Source organism: Marmota marmota, unplaced genomic scaffold, assembly GCF_001458135.2.
Source record: "Marmota marmota marmota unplaced genomic scaffold, marMar, whole genome shotgun sequence".
In the NCBI taxonomy this organism is placed as follows: Eukaryota; Metazoa; Chordata; class Mammalia; order Rodentia; family Sciuridae; genus Marmota; species Marmota marmota.
The window spans coordinates 4,440,722-4,460,620 of NW_025999982.1; the positions used below are offsets into that span (position 1 = coordinate 4,440,722).

The following is a 19,899-nucleotide window of genomic DNA, read 5'->3' on the forward strand; positions in this document are numbered from 1 at the left end:
TTTTCCTTCATTTTGTTAAAATACCGGAAGTCTCCATGGCATTGGAAATCAGACGGGTGCAACACATCTCTGTCCCAACAACTTTGTACATTTCCATGGGAATAAGTCCTAGACCAAATTATGCCCCATTTCCAAAAGTCCATGAACAAGGAGGCATCACAAGACCACATCATCCTCTGATTCAAGAAACTCTCAATCTGCCCTTTAGTACAGCCACCAGCATCAAGAATGGAAGGTCATTCTCAGGTGGACATGATGCTCTTCCGAGGGCAAGACCTGGGGCTTGAGTGGGTGGGTTGGGAGCAGGAGCAACTGGGCTCTAAACTTTGAATCTTTTTTTAGATGTAACTTTACCTTGAGTCCCATGAATTTGCACATGTGCAGGTCAAAATGCAGAATATTTCCAGGGCCCCAGAAGTTCCCTCATGGCCCTTCCCAGTCAGTACCCCTGCTCCAAAGGTGACCGCCTATTCTTGAACTTGGTGTAAATGGCATCACACAGAAAGCGCTGCTTGTGTCTAGCTTCTTCCACTCAGCATCATGTTTCTGAGCTCTCTCCTGTTTGGCCTGTAGCTATAGTTTGTTTTTTGCTATTTCTGAGCAGCATTTCATTGTTCAGACACCCTGAAGTCTGTCTGTGTGTTCTCCTGCTGACAGACACTGGGGTTTCCATTTGGGGGCTGTTAGGCCGGCACTGCTAGGAACGTTCTTGTATGTGTCTTTGGTGGACATGAGCACTCGTTTCCCCAGGAGTGGCATCGCCTAGCGGTGGGGCAGATTCATGTTTAGCGTTAGTCCATTCTGCCGGATTTCCATTGGTTGTTCGTTTTACACTCCCCAGTGACACAGGTCCGCAGCAGAGGCACAAGTCCAGGTGTTCCCCATCCATGTCATACACGGCTCCTCGCCCAGGGCATTTGCTCTGATCTGGTTGTTGAATGGTTTCCACTGAGCTCCAGCAGGCAGCCATTCTTCTTCCTTTACAGTGCTACCCTGCTCCAGGGTGTTTTCAACTGGGGAACCCCCAACTGAAGGGACCGGTGGGGAGGGAAGCTGAGCGGGTGCAGTCTGCAGACGCATGTGCCCACCCGACTGTGCTGCCCTCTACCCTTGGCACCCACCTTGCACCATGGCATCTCTGCACTGGCTCGTTGCAAAGTGAGTCATGCTGAACGGTCCCTGGCTCAGAGTATACAGCCCTTCCCTGGCTCTCCTCCTCACCCCTGCCCACGGGGCTCCAAAGGACACCAGCCTCCAGCACTTCAGTCTACCCCCAGCACATCGTGTCCAAATCCTTCCTTGCCCACAGGCTGATGTCCCCAGTTCCACCATTAGCACTCCATGCTTTTACCTCTTGAGGCCATGACCCACTGGCTCGACCCCGGTCAGAGTGGGTCCATTTCCCTTTAAAGGGTTGGTGACCCTGGATGAACAAAGGCAACCGGAGCAGGTCTGCATGAGGCCATTGACAAGGACACTCAGACCTTGAGGGAGGATTAAAAGGAGAGGAGAAGGGCCCATGTGTCCTTGGCTGACCGTGTTCAGAATCAAGCAGGAGAAGGCGCAGAAGACTTTGAAGTGACTTCAAAGGACTCACTCAGATCTCTGGTGGGGTGAAGGTCATTGGAGATAAGAATGCAGGTCAGGGGAAGAGACTGGGCAGCCTCATGAGGGAGCCAAGCTCTGGACACACAGGACTGTGGATCCAGGGTTGACTTGAGCAACGCTCTGAAGCTGGCCTTGTCCTCAGGCTCAAGAGTATCATCTAGGACTGGGGGCAGGGGTGGGTCCTCAGAGGCGGGTGAGGCCACAGGCTTTCCTGAGCTGGATACAGGGCTCTGGACATATCCAGGAATGGCAGCTGGAGCCACAAAGCCAGTTCCCCTTTTCCTGCCCCCCAGCCTGGGACCTGGATTGGGTGCCTCCCCTCCACCCTTCGTCTCGCCCTCCCCCTTGTCTCCCTCTCAATCTTCTCTCTTTATGACTTTTTTTTAAGAGAAAGAGAGAGAGAGAGAGAGAGATTTTTTAATATTTATTTTTTAGTTTTCGGCGGACACAACATCTTTGTTTGGGTGTGGTGCTGAGGATTGAACCCGGGTTGCACGCATGCCAGGCGAGCGAGCTACCACTTGAGCCACATCCCCAGCCCTCTTTATGACTTTTGATTTCCATTTGTTATATGATTCAGAATTCCAAAACTCCTCTCACCGTCCTCAGCCAGAGGATTTTACCAGCCACAGATGCAACCTTCCAGAGATCCTTTAGTATAAGAATGTGTGCGTGTGTGTATGCACACGCATGCGCACGTCTCCGTTTTGTGTACGTATTATAGCATATTGCACACACAGTTTTGAACCTCATTTTTAAACATTGGTCTCATTAAGTATTAAGCAGATATAACAGTTATAATATATATAGAAATTTATTTTTTTTAATTTTTTAAAATATATATATTTTTTGAGATGGACACAATACCTTTATTTTGTGTATTTATTTTTATGTGGTGCTGAGGATCGAACCCAGGGCCTCACACATGCTAGGCAAGCGCTCTACCGCTGAGCCACAACCCCAGCCCATAAGATATATATAAATTTAAAAGACACCCATGATACAATGAACCCACCTGGTATCTGCAATCTGTTTTAGACAAAGAGGGCTGACTTTCCTTGTTTCTCTTTTCTCTTTCTCTTTCCTTCTTTCTTCTTTTTTCCTATCTCTTTCTTCCTCTCTTTCTCCTTCCTTCCTTTTACTCCTTCTTTCCTTTTTTTGTACAGCCTATGTTGTCCAGGCTGGCCTTTAAAATGCTCTCTGTGCCCTTCCCCAGCCCCACTGCTCTTCCCCTGAACACCTCCCCAGTTTTATGCCTATTATGCCTTTTTCCTTTGTAATCTTGTCACTTATTTATAATATATTATAATAAATATGTATTTACTATAATCAAATAATCATAAAAAAGTAGTACATTCAGTAGATATAATAAACATAAGCACTATATATAATAAATATAATAAAATGCTGCAAATACATACTGCATACTTCCTCAACCTTTTGGTAGCCCTATCTGACTTTTATCCCAATCATGACTGTAGTCCCCAGACTCAGGGTGCTGAGAGGAAGCTGCAGACTGATCATTTTCTTTTTTCCTTCCTTCCTTCCTTCTTCCTTCCTTCCTTCCTTCCTTCCTTCCTTCCTTTCTTTCTTTCTTAGTTGTGGCCTTTGTTTTATTTATTTACTTGTATGTGGTGCTGAGGATGGAACCCAGCGACTCACACGTGCCAGGCGAGCACTCCACCACTGAGACCCAGCCCAGCCCATCTTCACTGTTGCACAGAATTCCATGGCATGGAGACACTGGGGTTCATTTCCGTCGTCTTGTTGGAGCACATTTGGGTTGCTTTCTAGCTTTTGCTTCTAGGCAGAGCAGGGGTATGCATGAGCCTAGTTGTCTCACTTGGTGTTTGTGAGGGTTGAGTCAGAACTTCTCCAGGACCTGGGCAGGGTCCTAGGGAATGAATGCACAGGTGACTTCAGTAGATGCTGCTGATCAGTTTTCTAAAGTGGTGGTGACTTTCCACACACCTGCCTGCGGTAAGAGTTCCCCTTAATCACCTTTTAAACCTGCCAGACAGATCCAGGTCAATTGTCATTAAGTGAGATTAGGTTTTCATTTCCCCGATTACGCACCTGGCATTTTCTTTTACTTCAAATGCATGTTGGCAACGATTCCTGATCAGAGCCGTGAGGGCTTCCTCCTCCCATCTTGGCTGCAGAGGGTGCCATCATATGACATTCTCCTGACTGATTGCACCATTCCTTACGAATGGACACCGAGTGGCCTCCAATCTTTAACCATTGGGCAGCACGTGACTGAGGGTGTGGAGAACAAAGTGCACCTGCGCCCGAGGTGTGGGTGGGCAGGTCTGGACCGGGAACCTCTTGAGCCGTTTAGATGGAAGACAGTTTGCTTTCTTCTATGGCCTGTGCCTGCTTATTTTCAGCAAATTTCTTTAATTCCTGGAGCCCAGGGTCGGAGCCTCATCCACCTGCTCTCTGCAGGGCCACCCTGTCCCATTTGCCCTGCACCCCCACCCCTTTCTCTCAGATGATGAGTCTCAAAGGGGCCGGGGCAGCACATGCGCAGAAACAACCAAACAAATGTAGGACACGCCCTGGCCCCCCACCTATGTGCTGTGCCACCTTGGCTGAATTCTCTGCCCTCCCTGAGTCTCAGCTTCTCCCCACCATGAAAAGGTCAACAGCACTTACTTTTCTGGGGCTGGGAGTGGACCAGGCCAATGCTACTGAACCACTCTGTTCATGTGCTGGCTCCCTTGTCATCCAGGACCTTTCTAGTTCTAGGAAGCCGTGATGAAGCTGGAGGGTCTAGGGCTCCTGGAGGAGGCCCAGCAGAGCCCCAGATGGAGGGTTCCTTGGGGAGGGGATATTTGAGCTGCTTCTGTCAAGTCAGGCATCACTGAGGCAAGTATGAGAAAGGGCATTGATGGGTTGGGAAGTGAGGATCCTTGGACAAGACACCAGGCAGCCAGACTCAGGAGAGAGGGTGGAAAGGTTGGGATGTGCTTGGGGGCCGCTGAGTAACTGGGAAGATGTATTGGGTAAAGGATGTGGGACTTAGAGCCCTGAGTGCCTCTGGGGCTCCCTCTTGGAGAGCTCCGTGGGCAGAATGGGGTCCAGGGTGGGCCCAGGCTTTGCCATAGTGCCATTAGTTCAGATGCCCGCTCCTACCTGAACTTGACAGCCATACTTGACAACTGCTGTTTTCATCTGCCTGGGGAGGTGCAGCCCAGGACAAAGGGCTGTGGGGTTCAGCAGAACTGGACCCCCTACCAGAGAGCTCAGTAGCTAGTCTGGGGTGTTTGCACTGGGAGAGAGCATGTTGGGGGGTGGCACGTGACTCAGACCAATGCCCTTTTCCAACTCAGCTGTGACCTGGTAACCTGCAGCATGGGATTCCCAAGGGCTGGGTGCCAGTGACATTGCCTGTGACTAAGCAGCATGTCCTCCAGGGAGTCTGGAAGCTGATCTGGAGAGTGGGAAGCCATGACTTCTACAACAATCACGTTCAACTTAGTGCTTGAAACTCGTTAGTCTCTAACTCCCAACAGACCAGGTAGATTGGAGGCATTATGATATCATCATGCCTCTTTCAGGCCCAGGCTGAGTCTCAGAGAGGTTGAGTAACTCAGGCAAGGTCACATAGCTGGGAAGTGGTGGACCTGCACAATTACACACTCTTCTGGGTGAACAGCTGGAATTCTTACGTCTGATTCTGGAGTCCCACTCTCTTCCTCTTCCTCCTTTTTCTTTATTCTCTCTCTCTTTCATAGATATTGCATTTAAATGGCTCCAAAATCAAAGGACACAAAGGATATGCAATGATATTCCTACCCCTATTTCCCAGTTTTCCTTCCTTGGAGACAACTAAGGGTGCTAGTCTGTGATGATTAGTTTTAGAACATTCTCTGCTCATATAAATAGGTATATTCTATAGATAGTCTTCCTTGCTTTTTTTGTACTGTTTTGGTCAGTTTTTTCCCTCACTTAGTATCTCTTGGTAATCTTTTCACATTGGCTCACAAAGATCTTTTCCTTATTCTTCATGTAGCCTGTTTATTCAAGCCCCCTCTAACTAGCAGATATTTTGGGACTTCTGACCTGCACAATTACACACCCTTCTGAGTGAACAGCCTTGCGCTCAGGTCATTTGCATGAGCAGGTGTGTCTGTCACATGATGCTCTGGAAGGGGAACCGCTGGGCACACTTGGTGTCATTCATTACCTTCTCCCCAAATCTGTCCATAGACTTCACCAAAAAAATGATTTTTTCTTCTACAAACGGACTCCCCTACGTGTTCCTCTGACTGTCCTTTCTCCTACACACTGAGGCTCTCTGGGCTCAGGTCCCGTCTTCTGGACTCTGCAGGGAGGGGACAGGTGGCACTCCCCAGCCATGTGCCCAGCACAGTAGGAGGTCACTCAGCATGGTGAGCAGCATCCACCTTCCTCATGTGTCACCATTTCCTTAATTGGTCCTCAAACAGCCTTGTGTGAGCCTGGCAAGAATGACCATGCCCACTTTACAGGTGGGCAAGCTGAGGCTCCGGAACAACCTGACCTGCCCTCCACCTTGAGGCGGAGGAGGAATCCCAGGACCTCCAGAGCGGCACAGCCCCTGCCCTGGGGCCACACCGCCTCCCAGTGGCAGCTGGGCAGCAACTAGCCCAGGCAGGACGGCTCCTCAGCCTTGTTTGTCATTCCCCAGTCACAGGCTTTGAAATCGGTTTGTTTGTTTGCCAACAAAGATCAGAGAGATGGAACGGGTGGCAACGTTTGGGGTCCGCGCAGCTCCTCCGTTCCTCCCACCGGCAGGGGCAGGCGCAGACGTCCCCCCCCCCCGGGGTGGGGCGCGGGTGAGGGCGCAGGAGGAGCGGAGCCCCCCTCAATGCGTCCCCGCGTGGCCCTCGATGCAGGGCAGCTGACAGAGCATCTCTGCTCTGGTGGCTGTCGAGTTGCCATTATTCCAGAGACGACCGGAAGGTCCTCACGCATAGAAAACGAGCCGTCACCTGCAGCTCAGTGCCGTGCGTGCGACAGGCACCATTTGCGCTCTGAGCCTCTGGCTTCGATCCCGGTGCCCACAGGGTCCTTCCCGGCGTTTCTCAGCGTGTTGGTGCCTAGGCAGCGTCTCAGGACGCAGGCGGCTCTCTCCTGCCTGTTATTATAAAAATGAAAAGGGTTTCCCCAGATGGAAAACGAGCTGCGCAGCTCCATGCCTGCAGGGCTCCGCCTTGTTTTTTGGGGTGTGTGTGTGTGTGCTGGGGATTGAACCCAAGGCCTTGCGCATGCGCACTCTACCAACTGAACTATATCCCAGCCCCTGGGGTGCTGCTCTTGGTGTCCCTGTGACTTTCAGCTGCCACCTCATGGTGGTTGGTCCTGCCTGGGTCCTCAGTGTTTCTCTATCCACTTACCTCCCCAGCGGGTGTGGCCCTGGCCACCTGCTTCTTTGACCTCCTCTTCCCCAGTACTCGGCTTTCCCTGTCTCCCCACTCCATCCTCAATCAAGCCAGAGCTGTCCAAAGAAGCCAGTGTTAAACCTCTTTCTAGTTAGATCCTGCTCTCCACCAGCACCATGGTGTTTTTTGTTTTTTTTTGTTTTGTTTTGTTTTGTTTTGTTTTTGTGTGTGTGTGTGTACCAGAGATTGAACCCCCCGGTGCTTAACCACTGAGCAACATTCCCAGCCCTTTTTATTTTGAGATCTTGCTTAGGGCCTCACTAAGTTGCTGAGGCTGGCTTTGAGCTTGCAATCCTCAGCTTCCTGAGCCACTGGGTTTACGGCATGTGCCACCATACCTAGGGTTCACTGTGTATTTTACTTCTTATTTTGCTTACCTCTGTCTGCCCCCCTAGCACATGAGCCCCACAAGGGCAAGGGCTATATCCACTGCTCTTTTCAGCACCTAGAGGAGTGCCTGGTACACAGTAGGTGCACATTTGTTGAATGCATTTCTTTCCGAGTGTGGAGAAGGCTCCGAGAGCCAAGTTTACACTAGCACCTAGGAAAGAAGTGGAGGGCGAAGTCACTTTCTATCCAAGAGGCTGGAGGAGGGTTGTGTGTGGGGGGGGGAGAGGTGGCGCCAGGATGAGGAGGAGAGACTCCAGCTCTTTGCCCAATTAGCTGTTCTTGGCTTGGGAGGTGATTTTGGGAGTGTTCTTCATTCTTGAACCCAAATTACAGGATTTACCTTTGCTAAATGGTTGCTTCCTCCTGTCTCAGTTACCTAAGGTTTCTAAGCAGATGATTGAATGGAACCCGCCCCCTGCCCCGTCACCTCCTAAATCTAAAGCCAGGGGCGATCCAACCCCTGCATTTTGCAAGCAGAGAACTGAAGCCTGGATGGGGTGCTGGGGGGTAGAGGCCAGCCTTCAGCCCAGGCCTCCTGCCCTGCAATCGTGTCTGCACCACAAGCTATGCTGCTTCACCCTGCTGCCACATGCAGTCATTTGCCCAAATATCCTCACCCCTAAAAGAGACAGAGAAAATGTGTAGCACAGCCCACACTGAAATGTGCTGCTGAAGAGGTTGACGGATGTAACCCAGCCCCAGGGTACCCAAGGGATGTACTCACCATGTGGCAACACAGTTCTCGGTGCTCTACATGTGGCACCTTGTTGAATCCAGTGCCAATGCCAGAGGAGGGCACCGTCACTGTTACCTCCCTTGTATCGGGGCTCAGGAGGTCACATACCCACACACACTATAGGAAGTGACAGAGCCTAAATCCAAACCCCGCTGGGCTCCAGAGCCCCTACTTGCGTCTTTACTCTCTGTCTTACATTCCACACCAAGCGGCTTTTCCAGACAGTTGGAGTCAGCCTGGAAGAATTCAGTCCTTCTGCAACTTTAATTAATTAATTTATTTTGCGGTTCTAGGAAATACCCGGAGCTTCCCACATGCTAGGCCAGCCCTCTACCACTGAGCTACAGCCCCGGCCCCCGTCCTCCTCTGACACAGGATGAGGTGTTCTGCTCGAGGAATTGGATGCTGGCTGTATATCCATCCTAGAAGTCCCAAGGGAGGCAGCTGTGGAAGGGGACCCCGTCCCAGTTAGTGCCAGGTGCTTCTGTATGTTTGTTCTCCTCAATTTCCACAATGGACCTAGGACCTAGGATCTCAGAGCTAACAGGTGGCAGAAGTAGGACTTGAAGCCACACTTTTCTACTCAAGAGACTCCCCCAAGGCTTGTGTTAAACAGGATGTGACTGAACAGTGTTTCTGGGTCGTGAGCCTGGGCCTCAAAGTCATCTCAGTATGTTCCAGCTGAGGTTCTTATACTCTTCCTCTTACTCCTTGAGAACAGAAAAAAAGTCATGTAGACTGGAGTTTCCACTGAGATGGGTAACAGAATTTGAACCAAATTATCACCAATTTTTTTTTTTTTTGGTACCAGGGACTGAACTCAGGGGCACTCAACCACTGAGCCACATCCCCAGCCCTATTTTGTATTTTATTTGGAGGCAGGGTCTCACTGATTTGCTTAGTGCCTCACTGTTGCTGAGGCTGGCTTTGAACTTGTGATCCTCCTGCTTCAGCCTCCGGAACCTCTGAGAATATAAGCATGTGTCACTGCACCGGGCACCCATTTTTGACTCCAGAAAAGAAGACAACTACTTTGCCAAGCCTTAAATCAAATACATTTGTGTGTGTGTGTGTATGTGTGTGTGGTGCTGGGGATTGAACCCATGGCCTTTACATGCGAGGCAGGCGTTCTACCAACTGAGCTATATCTCCAGCCCTCGAATACAATTTTTAAAAACCAAATTGTCTACAGTATGCCATGCTAGACATTTTGGTTTTTTTTTTTTCAAAGATCAGTATATTAGTGTGAGGTGTCCAGATAGAGGCAGACCAGTGTGGACTGAAGGATCACCTAGGAGTGAGGGCTCTTGAGTTCTGGGTCTGGCTCTGACTTGGGCTTGCTGTGTGACCTTTAGCAGGTTGCAATGACTAACCAGTTTTGAGCACATCTTGAGCAGAGTCGCCTTCTTTCCCTGGCCCTCTGTTTAAGCACCCTGGAAATAAAGGGCAGGGTCTGATGAGTCCTGAGGTCCCCTCTAGATCTGAAAGTCTAGGATAGGAAATCAGGTTCTGGGATTGAGATCACTGGTGTTCAAAGCCCTGTTTCATCACTTACCAGCTAGTAAATGAGCAAGTTAGACAGGTTGCTTAAGTACTCTGGGATTTAATTTCTTCATATGTAAATCAGAGATCAATAATAAGTCTGTCATAGAGTTGCAAAGATAGAATGAGAAAATTCATGTAACTTGCTTGGCCCGAGGCCCAGCACAAACTCAAGATGTGTTCAAAACTGGTTAGTCATTGCAGTGATGAGAGAGCTCTTTGTATGGTACTGAAAATAAATAAAGAATGAGATCACAAGAATCAGACCCTCCACAGATAGTTACTGAGCACATATTCTTCATTTGGGATGAACACATCAGTTTGCTCCAAAACCATTCCCAGGCCCTTCTTTGCCATTGCATAACACAGAGATTGAAACCCAGATGTCTTCTCCCCCAGCCTTTTTCTGCCATGTGAACTACGTTTTGGCTATGAAATGTAAGCTAGTGGGTGCTTCGGGGAAGATTTTTGTTACCTGCTAAAATGGACAATCACAGGAGGAAAGCCCTTGCAGCCTCTTCTACTGCTTCTTACCTTAAGTGTGAATATGCTATTTAGAGCTGTGGCAGCAGTCTTATGACCACGAGGCACAATCACAAGGAGAAAAACCCAAAAGCTGAGGATCTCCTAAGGCTAGAAAGAGTCTGGGTCCTGGGTGAATTTGCTGAACAGGCAAGCCCAGCTGCAGTGGCTGCTGGATTTCTCACTCTGTGAAAATACAAACCATATTTGTTTAAGTCAGGGTCAGCTTCTTGTTCCTGGTAGGTGAGTTCACCCTATCTCATGCACCACTCAAACAAACAAACAAACATTAAGTTTCCACTAGTGCAAAGCACTATTCTAAGCATTAGGCTTGCGAGAAGGGATGAGACATCTTTCAGGTTTTGTCGTCTATTCAGATCCTTGTTGTTTTATTGCAACAAAAATGTAGGAGGTGGTCCATTGGAAGGCTTCATGTTAGCACAAGGGCACAAAGCAGATGGCAGACTTCTAGACTGGAAAGACTTTTAGCACTTCTCCAGCATCAGCCTTGCTTACAGTAGATGCTCAACCAATGCTTGGTGAAGCTGCCCGCCCTACGCAAAAGATGATTGTGTGCCTATGTCCTTTTTAAAGTTCAGTGTGGCCGTGTGACTTGCTTTAGCCGGTATGATGTGAGCAGAACTGACACATGTCAATTTCAGGTGGGGGCATTAAAGAGTTACTGTAGATCTCTACGCTCTCTTTCTGCTGCTGCCATGGCACAGAAAGTTCAGTTGATGCCCTGGCCATAAAAACACATCATTGTCAAACTCTTTGGTTGCAGAAGATTAATTGTTCCTGCAATATAACCTAGCTGAACCTAATGTAATGAGTGAGTGATTAATTAAATGAATGAATAGTGGCAGTGTCAGGAATGTATGAAAAGGCTGGCACGGGGCGGGGGGGGGGTCGGGTCAGTGCCAAGGCAGGGATGTTTGAGGCAGATAGAGTTGGATTCACAGTAGAAGCTGCCCCTTGACCTCTCTCCCTTCTTCTGGAAGAGTCTGTGTCCCGCTATGGTGGCTGTCCCAGCCTCCGCTGCAGCTAAGGCATGGACATGTGAGCCCCTCCCAACTGGCAAACCCTGAGGGAAAGTCTTCCCAAGGGCTTTCTAGACAGGATGCTTCCTAAATAGAAAGTGTAGACTTTCCTCACAGCACAAGCCACTCCATGTTGAGTTTTCTTTTACTTAAGGCTGCAAGTAAAAGATACAGCACTGATAGCTGCAATGGTGCAGTGGTCCCTGAGGGAGACAAGGAGGCCCTGGACAGAGGCCCTGAAGGGACAGGGAGTTCGGGAGAGCTGAGGAAAGCTGTGAAGCAGAACCAAAGGGCCTGGTGAGTGATTTGGAACAGGGGCTGGGCATTGTGGAGCACAGAACAAAGATTCCTAAAAATCCAGACACCGATGCACGTATGTGGGGGGCCCTGTGGAAGGGACAGGTGCTTAAAAGAAATTCAGCTCTGTCCAAGGACCAGAGTGTGCAGTAGGAGCTGGGAGAAGGGAAAGGAGGGTGGAATCAAGAGGCCCAGTGGAGTCAAGGAGGCCGGGTGGGGGAGGCCGGAATTGAAGAATGGCTGGGCTCTCTGGATGGATGGAAAAGATCATACTAGTCCAGGTTCACCCTTCCTAATGTAGCTGAGGCCAATTTTTATAGCTGGTACGTCACAGATAATCTTGTCTTGCAATTTTCACTTTTAACTTTGTTTCAACATTTTTCATCTATTGAGTGGAAAGGCATTCAATACCAAATATACTTTGAGCGCAAACATTTAAAATATGGCTACTTACTGTGTCACTAGCTGTATCATTAGGTATATCATTAGGTATAGCCGTGAACTTGGCCCGTCACAGGGGCTGAGGCCCTTGGTAAGCAGACAGAAGGGGCTGCTCATGTGCTCCTCAGGGACAAAAAGGCACAATCCTAACAGAGAATACAAAAAGATGGTCAGTGGGGTGCTAAGAACTTACCTCCCAGTTTGGACACCGAAGGTCTGAATCACTGAAAACCACGACACAGTATCAGAACAAAGAAGAGCACTGTCTTTCCATAATCATGTAAATGTCATTTTACTTCTCTGAATCTCATTTCCTCGTCTATAAATGGATTTTTAAAAATCTCTCAGTATTGCTGTGAAAACCAAATGAAATGATTCTGTGAAGGTCTCTGAGAACAGATTAAGAAGTTTTTTGTTAATTAGTGGCATACAGCTAACACCTGTATTGTCACTTGTAGTTCTCAGGAGTCTTCTCAAGCTCCAGTGTGTGCGTGACTCACCTGGGCTCTTGTTGAAGTGCAGACCCTGATCCAACAGGCTGGGATGGGCTGAGACGCTGACGCTGCCCACATCACACTTTGAGTAACGGCAATTTGCAAACCTGAACTTTCTGGTAATGCATTCCCAGCAGACTTCAAGTCACCAATTTGGTCAAAATAGACTATAGCCTTTGCTGTTCTACAGGTGATAGACTTGAATGATGCAGATTTAGAAGATAGAAACGAGGGTCTACACCAGAACTAAGCATGCTGGGTGTGTCAATAGATATTACTTGGAGAAGATGTGGTGACATACATTTAGTGAACTTTGGGGCAAGGGTTATGATGCTTTCTTTCTCATATAAGTAACATAGAACCCAAACAGAAATAGCTTAAATAAAGACATTTTCTTTTTCTCCCAATACAAGAAATCTGGTAGCAGAGAAGTCCCTCGGGCAGTTAATCTAGTGGCTTGATGACATCATTAAGGACCCAGGTCCTGTTCATTGTCTTGCTGTGCCATGTATGGCATAGTGCCTGGGCCTCGTTAGGCCAGCTGTCCTCATAACTGTGGCGAAACAAGCACCACATCCTGATGGTGGTAAAGGCAAAGAAGAAAAGGGCTATTTTTTCTTGTTGGTCTCTTTTTTTCAATTGTCACATTCTTAGTTCCAGAATTTCCATTGTGATCTTTTTATAGTTGCTGATTCTCCCCTTGGATTTCCTATCTTTTCATTCATTATGAACATACTTTCATTTATGTTCTTGAACATGGTTATAATGGTTGCTTTAAAGTCTTTGTCTTTAATTCTTACATCTGGACCATCTTGAACTTGGTTTCCGTTGACTTCTGCTTCTCTTTCTATGGGTCCCATTTTCCTGTTTCTTTTCATGTCAACTACCTCTGGATGGTATCCTGAGCATTGTGACTTTATAGTGCAGGGACTCTGGATTCCTTTCATTTTCCCAATGAATATACTGCTTTTTGTGTTTGTTAACTTGGCTGAATTCTCAAACTGGAAATGCTGTCTCCCCTCTGTTGGATAGGAGCTGAAATCTTAATTTAGATCTTCTAGACTTGGCTGTGCTGCTTGGAGTCTATACCACACAGGTGGGGTTCAGTGATGTACAGGGTCTGGACACAGAATCTGGAGTCACCTGTTTGTGGCTTCATCTTTGCAGGGTTTCCTGTCTCACTGTCCAGCTTTGTGGTCACTAGAATTCTGTCCTCTGGTTTTTCATGCCAGGACTACTGTGGGCTTATATCCAAGTTTTAAACATTCACATAACCTTTACTGGTGGCTTTCCTTAGGCAAAAAGCTCCAAGAAAATAACAACAAACATCCAGTGCTATTCCCTTCCTCCACGTGTTGACTGCTCCCCAGTATCCATGCTGTTTGGATCTTTCTCAAGTGTTTTCATAATTGCGTTTTATAATTTTGTCATGTGGGAGGTTTTGGCCCAATGGGAGCTACTCAGCCATCACTGGATGCAGAATTTTTGTGAGTCTGTTTTCAAAGAACAAAGACAGCTTTCTCATAATCCCCCAGCAGATTTCTTCTCTTATTGGCCAGAATTGTGTTTATCTGCTCTTTTTTAATCTCCCTTGTTCCAGGGCCTGCTTTCCCTAAAGGACATAGCTGCCCCAAGAATGTAAACAGAATTAGGATTTGTTTAACCAGGAAAAAGGAGAAAGAATAAGCCAGAAACCAAGGCAAACTGCCACACAGAACTTTTTAGTGCCTTTAATATGGAGGATGGCATGGTGACTCTCCAAGGGCTTGTCTTTCTCTCCCTAGCTCTTCTGTGTGTGTGTGTGTGTGTGTGTGTGTTTCCTGGGAATCAAATCCAGGGCCTCTCACATGATGCTAGGCAAGCACTCTACCACTGAGCTGCATTTCCAGACCTTTTACTTTTTTTTTTTTTTTTAATTTTGAGAAAGGGCCTTGGTGAGTTGTCCTGGCTAGCCTTGAATTTGCAGCCTTCCTGTCTCAGCCTCCTATGTGCAGGTCACTGGATTGTGGGCATGCTCCACCATGGGCCAACTTCATCTGCATATTTCTGAACTGTATTCATTTGACCAATAGGTCCTTTATCCACAGAGCTTACGCAGAACCGTCTGAACTTCTGGAAGCCACAATCAATGTTCCAAAGCTACCTTTTGGTCACAATATTCAGTGGGCTTCCCTCATGACAATCTGACTAGCAGCCTCTTGTCTGAACCAATATTCCCAACTCAATACTTGTTTTGTGCATCAGAGCAAGAGTTGCTACCAAACTCAGGTGTGAACCAATGGCTGGAACAGACTCCCTGGTGACCACATATTTCTTTATTTTGGGTCAATCAACTCCTAGAAGATGGTGTCTCTTGAAAAACCCAAGGTCATGGAGTCTTTCCTTGTAACACAACAAAACATAGAGCCAGGGCCTTTGGGGTCAATTATTTAAGCTAAACTAAGCTGAGGAAATGGGGACTTTCATGGGGTTACTGTGTTGCCAATCATCTGTTCCCTGGGCCTAGGGAACTCTTCCCAAACTGTTGATGGATCCCTGAGAACAGTGTAAGTTTCATTTTAAGGAAAAACTGAAGAAATGATACAAACATAACAGTGAAGATCATTTTGAAAAAGAAAGATGGCCCAGTTGCCCCACACAGTGGTTTTCACATGCCCACCTTTTTTTTAAATCTGCGATGTTTCCTTGATTCTAAAATACCACCTATTTGAAGACTCGGCCTCAATTTAGTAAAAGCTTTTTAGGGGGAGGAAAAACTCCAAACAGAGCTACCGCAACCTATTAAGAATGACTATTGACAGCAAGAAACCTTAAAATTTGAGGGTGGGGGCAGGACATGATTCTTAGACTTAAGGAACAGAGAAGAGAGAAACATTTGTTTTAAAACCAGAAGGCATTTTAAATTATTTAATTTTAAAATCAGAAACACATCTGCTTGGTTCTACATTGAGAAGGCAGAAGTATTATCAGGATTGTGTCTCCCTGCTGTCACCACCCTGTCCCCTTGCCTAGAGGACACCAACATTTTTGGTCTTTTGTTAATCTGTCAGAGGTGGCGTATGCTTATAGCTGCAAGTGGATTCTTAAATCCTTTGCTCTCTTTTACACAGATGGTGACATCACACACCCTCCTCTGAACTTTGCTTTATCACTCAAAATGTCATAAACAGAGATCCATCTCACGGCCTGACCATTTTGATTTCTTTTGTTTTTCTAAAATTACATCACAAGCATTTCTCCACCTTCCTATATCACCATTTTAATTGTCCTTTGCCATGATTCTTCTGTTTTGTGAGGTGATGGAACCACAATCTAATAACACGCTCTCTGCTGTTCCACATTTAGATTGTTTCCAGTCTTGTCTGTTGCAGCGAGCACCACAGTAACCATTTTCTCATGCGGCAAATATTCATGAACTGGAATCCTGTGGGACCAACTCATTTTAGAGGCGAGTAGCAGGAATGGCCCTGGACATAAGCAAGAATGCAGACGTGATCCTGTCCTGCAAGGGGCCTCTGAGCACGGTCTGTGCTCTGCAGAGCAGGGATCTCAATGGACTTAGCAACTTATTTATTGGGTTTGTGGGTTTGGTTAACGTGCATCCACCTCAGACACAGATTCAGTCTCTATGTGCTGATCATACCACTGTCCAAGTCCCCAGCTGGGCTGAATTTACAAATAAATAAGTAAAAACAAGTTAACAATTAATGTGTACCAGGACAAGTCCCCATGAGTAGGTGCTTTTACAGAGGTATTATTATTCTCCCATTTTTTAATAGCAAAAACTTGCATCTAAATAACTTGCCAGGTGTGCCATTCACACGGCTATGGCTTGAGCTCAGACAACCCAGTTCCCAGACTGGCGACACTGTGCTGCCCTGGAAAAGCCAGCAGGACTCAACTGCATGTCTTGTTTTTGCTCCATGAGGCCGCCCGGTCCCTCTTCCTCCTTTAGTGTCAGCGGGGTGACCTCAGATGGCTTGCTGCTCACTCACTGGATGAGCAGTTTCCCGGGTTGAGCACCACTTTTCTTCCTCTCCAGAATTGCCTGCCAGAACCTCCGAGGTTGGGCTCTCCTCCTCCACAGGGAGAGGGGTGCACAGCTTCTTCCCTCCACACAGCCACACACTGCGAAGAGACCCCTATCCTAGAGCCAGCCCGGATCTCGGACCTCAGGGGCCCAGGTGGATGCTCTCAGCTCAGATCTTCAATCACGACCCTCTGTGCCCCACTCCATCCCATCCACCTCTGTGTCACAGACAACCCCCACAGAGGGAGGCTGTTCACCCTTCCTGCCCTCCCCAGACATCAGCAAGCCCAAACCTCATCAGCAGGGTGGCGACCAGCCCTGCCCTTGATGCCTTGGGACTGGCCCACAATGCACCTGTAATGACACTGTCTAGGAGACGCCCACTCCCCCGCCTGTTTCTAATGATTCAATTTCTTCTTAGCTGTTGGAACAAAAGGCCCCCTTCACCTCCGACTATTCCAAATGCCAGAAACAATAGCTACTGTGATCTTCCAGAGGTTCTTCTTTGTTTGCCAGAATGGAAGCTACAATGAAAACCACCCATGATTTTGGCAGTGGCAAATGGGTTTCCCTCCACCCTCAAGCCCTGGCCTCTTGTAGCCTCCTTCTCTCAGCAGTTTAATTTTGAAATTTTACATGCATATACATAAAGAAAAAAGTTTCCCTTTTAGACATAAATGGTAGCATATTATACTTACTGCTTGGGTCCTTTTATTTCCTTCCCTACTTACCAATACATCTTGGAGAACTTTCCCTATGAGCACATCCAAATCAGCCTTATTCTTTTTTGTAGCGGCAGAGAATTACATTATGCAGCTATTCCATAATTCATTTAACCAGCTTTCCACTGAAACTCGGATTCCTTCTAGATCTTTGCTGTTACAAATGATGTTATTTAACAATCTTGTGCATACATTTGGTGATGGGGTGGGGGGCTCCTGTGAATGTTTCTGCTGTATAAATTCCTGCAAGTATTGATTTTTAAATAAACGGTGCCAAATTGCCCACCAAACTGCAGCTTTCCTATGGAGACAGAACAAATAGCTTAGACTTTGATGGTTAAATTATTTAAAGTAACTGGGATTTTATTTTATACGGGAGAGCATCTTAATGCCTTCCATAAACCATGAAAGAAAAGACTGATACATTTTATTATATTAAAATTTAAAACTTTAAGGGCTGGGGGGCTGGGGCTGGGGCTCAGCGGTAGAGCACTCACCTAGCATGTGCAAGGCGCTGGGTTCTATCCTCAGCATCACATAAAATAAATAAATAAAATAAAGATATTGTGTTCAACTACAACTAAGAAAATATTAAAAAAAAAAAAAACAAACAAACCTTTAAGGGATCGGGCCACAGCTCCGTGGTAGAGTGCTTGCCTAGCATGTGCAAGGCCCTGGTTTCAGTTCCTAACATTGCAAAAATGAAAATTAAAACGTTTTGGACCACGGAAGACAACATCACAAAGTTGAAAGAGAAGCCACAAAGTGGGAGAGGATATTTGCAGTGCATTGAATGGAGCCAATATCAGTTCCAAAGTTTACACGTTATTAACAAAGACCAATTGGCTTCCCACCCAAATGGGAAGAGGTTAGCAAGCGACAAGAAGGGCAGAGTGAAATAACAGAATGACCACGTGGAATGATGCCTGGCCTCACAAATATGGTTATTTGTGGGAAATACACATTAAACACCTAGGAGGTAGTGTTTCACACCCCTCAGATTCGCAAATTGTTTTTCATCGAGTATTATCAAGAGCAGTGAGGCAATTCAACCTCAGCTAGACACTCGGGGGAACTGGTGCAGCCAGTGTAGACAGCCACAGGGCAACGCCCCGTCAAACCGAAGGGCCCGGATATGAACCAGAGTTTCTTATTCTGTGCGTTCTCCATGCTCTGGCACGTGTGGCCTCCCCGACTGGGGAAGAGACTGCCCCTCCCAAGGCTTGCCAATTCTTGGAGCTGGCAAAGGGCTCACGACAAGCCCTCCATGAACTAACCAATCAAAGTTCTCCTCTGGGAAACTAACCAATCAGAGCCCACTCCTGAGCCACCTCCTCCGGCGGGCGCCTACCCTCTGCCCTAACCCCTGTGGCCTAAGCCCGCCCACGTCATTCCCACTAGCCAATCCTAAACTGCTCCCTGCCCCTCCAGGCCTTTCTCAACAGATTTTTCTGGGCTGTGCTCACCCCTTCTGCCTCCTGATCAAACTTGGTGAAAATGTAAACAACAAGATGTTTTATCAATGGCATTAGCCTCTCCGTGGTGTAACCCAGTCACCTCTGTAAGTTGAAACCCCAGGGGTACAACTGATACATCCACACTGGGACCAGAGAAATTCCCATACAGTGCAAAGTATGTTCTCTCTGGTGTCGTTGGCTGTAGCAAAGCATTGGAGACAACCCAAGCATCTATCAGTAGGAGAATGATAAATATATTATCCCAAGGTTTCAAAAGGCAGGACTACAGAAAAAAGACCAAACCACATATCATAAGGCTAAATGAAAACAGAGTTGCAAAATAAATGCAATGTAGTCTGTTTATGTGAATGTAAAAATATTTATAAAACAATACTACATGTTGTTTATAAAATATTTATGGCTTTTTTTTTTTTTTTTTTTGGTACTGGGGATTGAACCTAGGGGTGCCTAACCACTGAGCACAATCCCAGCCCTTCTTATTTTATTTTATTTTTTGAGATAGGTTCTTGCTAAGTTGCTTAGGACCTTGCTAAGTTGCTCAAACTTTCGATCCTCCTGCCTCAGCCTCCTGAGCGGCTATAAAAAAATTCATGTAATAAAAGTATGAAAACATGTAGCACATACCTATAATCCCAGCAGCTTGGGAGGCTGGGACAGGAAGATCACAAATTCAAAGCCAGCCTCAGCAAGTTAACCAGACCTTAAGCAAATTAGCAAGACCCTGTCTGAAAAATAAAATGGGCTGAGGATGTGACTCAGTGGGTACTGGGTTCCATCTCTTGTACTTGAAAAAGAAAAGTGTGAAAACATGGACAAGAAAGATTCACTCACTAATCTGGAACCTGGTTTCCCATGGAGGAAGAGGTGAGATTGAGATCAGCAAAGAGTTCCAAGGAGGTTTTGCCTCCATCTGTGACGTTTCATTTCTTTAAAACCAAATAAATATTTGGTCAAAATGTAGTAAAATGTTACGATTCGTTTAATCTGTCTGGTGGCTATGTGGATGTTAGTTGTACTCTTTTGGGAGCTTTAATGTCTGTCTGAACTGTTTCACTAGAAGAAGATACTGTTAGGCTGCATGGATGATTTCAGTTCATACAAAAGGACATCCTGATGGAAAGTTAGCAAGCTCTGTCCTAATCTCAACTGGGCCAAAGTTTGCCCCCCTCT

General features: G+C 47.0%; 1 long non-coding RNA gene across 5 annotated transcripts; it reads right to left on the reverse strand.

Annotated features, from left to right (window-relative positions):
* Positions 1-2,560: 2,560 nt before the first annotated feature.
* LOC107143843 lies at positions 2,561-19,186 on the reverse strand. Of its 5 annotated transcripts, none has more exons than XR_007348423.1 (3): positions 12,019-17,797; positions 10,240-10,413; positions 2,561-6,733 (listed from the first exon to the last, which is right to left on the reverse strand). It is a non-coding gene; the product is annotated as an uncharacterized LOC107143843 (long non-coding RNA). The 5 variants fall into 5 exon arrangements; XR_007348425.1 differs by lacking the exon at positions 2,561-6,733 and adding an exon at positions 7,325-7,578 and having other exon boundaries at positions 12,019-17,798; XR_007348422.1 differs by lacking the exon at positions 2,561-6,733 and adding an exon at positions 8,305-8,873.
* Positions 19,187-19,899: the final 713 nt, after the last annotated feature.